Here is a 5,410-nt window from a genome sequence, read left to right as displayed (position 1 = left end):
GTGACTCCACAAAATTGTACTCTAGCCAGGCTGACATGTCCTCCCATTGGATGAAATTCGGTAACCTTTTACCTCCATAGCAACAGTGAAATACTGTAACTTAGGGTCACATCCACACTGCTTTGGTCGTTTAACTTTTGCACAGTTAATGAAAGCCTCTTAGTAGCTATTGCTTATATATAGTTATTGTGCCCAACTAGTTTTGTTTCTTTGACTAAATTGTGTATTCGTTTAGGGTTGACGAACAACTAAAACACAACATAAAGTAGTTTCTTGATATCTCGCCGTGCATCACTAGCACTGGCGATAGTGGGTGGGAAATTGTGATTACGTAAAAGCATCAAATCCAAAACTAGGCTCTCTTGCCCAAGAGTTAATGTGTAACATTCATTATTAGACACGACGACACATTTCAGTGAAGCTGATCTTTATCCTAGGGAGCGTTTTCCTGTATGAACACGCAGTAGGCTGTAGCACGTAGTTTGTAGGATATCTGGCACCATTAAATGCTTGTTTTTTTTTTATTTAGGTCTACTATAAATTGGAGTGAATAAAGTTAAGAGAGCTGGTCCATACACGTTACATAAAATCCATCCAGATGTGACACAAAAGGGCTGACTCTATAAATGTAATTACATACGTTATAAATGTGTACTTGCGTTTTTGAAAACGCAACGCAGACACCTAAAATAACCATCGGGAACACGACAGATTTGAATGATTTTTGTTTTGTTGTGTAAGTATTACATGATTGGGGAGTGAGCTATTTATATCCAATCGACTGTGCAAGTAGTCCCAGGAGCAATTTACAGTTATCTTTTCAATAGTTCAAGTCCAGTGACTATTCCATGAGGTGGCGCTATTAATACTGTATTTCTTTCTCAATTTAAAAGAGCGCACGACATAACATCCACAAGTAATCATAAGGAGTGCTGACTTCGTACATACAACCTGTCGCTCACGCAGCGTTCACTATGTCCACCACACGCTCAGCGTAATGTTCACGAGATGGCTTCACATCGTTTTCGAACCACATTGCGTATGGTTCGTGCGATCGAACCTCAGAACTGAGAGACAGGTAGGAAAGTTTTTTTTCCCCCCAGTCTTCGAATAATACCAGACCTCAGAGCCAAATTTTCAGCTGAAACAATGTGGTGTTTGACAGATTGTTGAGGAAGCAGAACAGCTCAGACTGAGATTATTTACTTGCTAAGATAAACGTCATTTTTATGTTTCATAGTCTGTGTTTGCATTGTTCATGGAGGAAAACTGGTCGGGCTGGTATCACTTATTCATTCATCTATCTGGACATTAATATTAAATTGTTTCTCACTGAATACAGAGAGTATGCCAAAATATGAAACATAGCCTGTAACAAACATTTATTTGCCCTTTTCAGTTTTTGATATACTGAGAAGAAAGCAAATAATGAGACGATTTCCTTGTAGAATTCAACGGACATGGGTGAAATGTAATTTACGTGGGCAGTACTGATGAAATGCTTAATATTTAAGGCGTTCTCAGAGCGCGAAGTGGTTCTGAACGTTAGATCAGGTGTGTTCACTGAAGAGGAGCGTCTTAGTTTGGGATTTCGCTTGTTTCTACAGCCAGGACAGTAGCTAATAAATAGATAGTAACTATAGATGTTTGTTTTAGGTGGGCATCTATATAGGCCGCTGCAAATATTTGCTTATCACTTTCTTAACTGTCCTGTGTTTGTAGCAACCACACACACCTTTTGTTGTAAGAAATGACGGAAATAATATCACTGTGTGCGTGAGCATTCAAATTAATTTGCACTCAGTTGGAAAAGTAGGTTTCTAGAACTACTTTACATTTTACAGCATTCCTTTGGAAAGAGAGTGATTTACATTCCAAGTGATCAGTCAGGCTGATGAATGAAACAAGAGAAAGAATACAGATGTCACTCAGATGGTATGAATTTATGTCTACAGTAGTGTTTCAAAATTACAGGATGCATCTAATGTGGTTTTGTATTAGACTCCTGTCTGAGGTGGATTTCACCTAGGGTCTTCAGGTCCTTTAAGTCCTAATGATTTATAGGACCATAACACATATCATCGAACATAACTCACTTAATCCGGGACACATTTTTGTTTATTAGATACAAAAACGCCAGTGGATTGGTGCATTCCTAACACAGACATAAATGTCATATCTTATGTTGCATGTAGTGGTGTGTAAAGCATTTCTTTTGAGTGGTATAGTGATAGCAGTTCAAACACTGACACACTGAGCAAAGTACTATCCATTTTCTATTCAGCTTAGCAACAGGCAATGATAGTGGCATCATTACAGGTCATTTATCTTGACAGCAGTGCCACAAGAGATTGGGAATCTAATTGGTTCTTATCAGGAAAAAGAAAATCTCACTTTAGGTGATCTTCACTCTGAATAATTTATTCCGGGGAGACCTTTTGAGCCTTCAGCATTTACCTCCATGCAGTTTTTTTTTTGGTTGTTTTTTTTCTCCAGAACTTTCTCTGAGCAGTCAGGCGTGATAAATGGTTCTCTTTCAAAGATATTTTCACGGTTCAAATACAGTGCAAATACAGAAATGATCCTATCATCGCATGGAGAGGTAGCAAGTCTCCAATATCACAATAATTATGGAGAAGACTAAGATTTTTGCATTGGAAATGACATTGAGAGACTCATGGTTTTCATAGAGGACGACACCCACACCTCGAGTTTTAAGGTATTGGTCTCAGCTCCAACTTCAAATTTCTAATAATTTACATTTATATGTCTCATTCTGTGTTCATTTCTCTTTTTAGAATTTGTCATAAATTGATGCCCTTGTCTTCATAATGGAATCTTCTGCAGATTGCAAACTTGACTGAAAAAGCAGGAATGAACTCATCCAGTTTGATCAAAGGTACTAACATAAGTCAGATACTGTATGTTTTCTTCTCTTCACAGATTGAAATTTGTCTGATAAAATTTGAATGATGTTCCAAATGCTCAGTTTCCCTGCTGGAAAGAAATGAATAAAGGGTAATTACGTGGGAAGGTGTTAAAATTGATTATCAGAGCATTTGTAACTGCAGTTTGTTTTTCCTGTGACTGCATTAATTAATCTGTCATGGTTTCGTGTAGTGGAATGTGTCCCTGATGCCTGTCACCAGTACAGTAAATCAAAAAAAGAAAAAAATGTTTTGTTTTTTTTTTGTTCTTATCTAATTTGATTTAACATGACTCCATTTTCCCAGCCTTATTTCCCTCAGAGTCAGTACGCATTAAAGTCAATGTTGGCAGAACAGGCCCTGGCAAAGAGAAGCTGGAGATGCCTTGTATTCCTTTCCCCTTATTTCCTTCAGTTATTCTGTTCTTAGTTGCTGGAAGTAGCAGAGATGATAAATATGGTCTCAAAGACGATTACTCGTGTTCTTAAGAAACAATTTAAAAATCGCCCTGAAATGAACTTAAAGGTTTACAGGCTTTTTAGTAACATGTATGTCTTTAACTTAACTTGTGCTTTCCCTTTATTCCTCTGTCATGAATGAAATAAAACTGTGTCCTGCATTCATTAAATGAGGTTTTATGGACACGTGTTACAGTTAATGTTTTATGACATACTTATCTTGCAGCATGATTCCACTGCATAGTCAGTAGTCTAAGCAAAGGTTGTCTGCAAACAGCTTCCTCTTGAAACTTGTCTCTTTGTTTCAATGACTCATTACGGTTTGATATTTTCATGAAAAAAGCATGACAAAAGCATTAACTGTTCATTTAACAGGCCATATTACAACCATAACTTATGTGAAGGTTTTAATTTTTTTTTCCCTCAAGATTCTAAGGTTGAGGATCTTGCCATGTATAAGAATTTAGGGTTAGGTCACATGTTATGATGTTGCTTGTCCCGGAAGTTGTACCAAAGCCTTGTGGAGGAAGACAGAAACACACACACACACACTCCCACACATACACGTGCGGGCGTGCGTGCACACACACACACACACACACACAAACACCAACATACGCAAACACGAGGACATATGTAAATTCATTATTTACACCAAATATTTGTCCTTCTGATCCATTTGAAGCATGTAATTTGTTTCTCGGTGGCATGTTTCCAGGGAATTGTTGGCTTCGCGTGCTATTTTTGGTGTACTTGTAACACTTTGTGTTAAAATAGCACAGAGTTTGGCACACTGGATAAAAAGTGCCCTTTATTCATCCTAACAGCTGAATTTTGGTTGAGGTTATAGAACAGGGAGCACTGTAATAGCAGGAGTCATTGGGCTGTTGGCCTAAATTCATTTACTAAGTACATCAAAGCAACCACTCCTGTCAGCATTTCAGATTGGTCTGATTGTTGGGTGATTCCCTGTTTCTTTATTCCAAATTCTTAGAACTATCAGATAGTAGAGCACTTTGGTTCGCTTACAAACCTATCAGAGACTAAGGTGGCTGGCTCATATATATCTGTGGATACCTACATTTGTTATGTCTTTGAATCTTTGTTATAAATGTCAGAGGGGTTGTGGGAACTATTCCAACTGTCTGAAGTAGTTCTGGGAAATATCCTAGGTCAGTTTGCATGCAATAGAGTTGCAAAAGAGTTGGGTAGTATTATAATCTGCACCTGACAAGTCCTAACGAGGGGTAGATGAAGAAGAAACTGTGGAAGTGTCCCCTCTCTAGGCACTTTTAATCTCCCAGCTGGGCAAACACTACAAGCTTTTCATCTGTTTACCCACCAGGAACTCAGAGAGCTACTGCATGAGTTCCACCCAGGACACCTCAGGCAGGAGGCATGGCCAAGCCACAGAGGAGGAGAGGAGTATTAATAGAGTGTTGTTTATGGGTCTCTAAAGGGATTTTGCCCTTTCTCAATATATGGCCTCTTATCACGTTTGATAAGTAGACAAAACAGGATGTAATCAGATAACTATCAACCGTAAAAAACAAACAAACAAAAAACAAAACAAAAGGCAATGACATGAAACATTTCCATTTTCCAGTCACGTTATTTTTTAGAGGTGAGATTTTAGATGTGTGTGTGTGTGTGTGCGTGTTTGAATGTGTGCGTGCGTGTGCGTGATAGTGTGTATGTGGGTGGGGTGGCTTGCTCTGAAGAACCAATCAAGTTTGTGTGGAAGGGAAAATATAGCAGCATGAGCTCTGGAAGCACAGGTCAAATTTATCTGTTTGTTCTTTTGCCAATTAACGTGGGCAAAGCCACGGCCTACGTCTTTGCGTCTGTTTTCAGAGGAAGAAGAATGTAACTGAGTTGTTATGATGCTCTTTTCAAATGACTACCTGAAAGATGGTTTTTTTTTCCAAGCTGTAACTTAACAAAGAATAGAGTTTTGTTTCATGGATCCTCCCATGAAGAACAGTTCCATTGTGAGGTCCCTCATCATTTTGTATCCTCCAGACA

The sequence above is a fragment of the Chanos chanos genome, chromosome 3 (assembly GCF_902362185.1).
Source record: "Chanos chanos chromosome 3, fChaCha1.1, whole genome shotgun sequence".
In the NCBI taxonomy this organism is placed as follows: domain Eukaryota; kingdom Metazoa; phylum Chordata; class Actinopteri; order Gonorynchiformes; family Chanidae; genus Chanos; species Chanos chanos.
Note: the sequence above shows the minus strand (reverse complement) of the source record.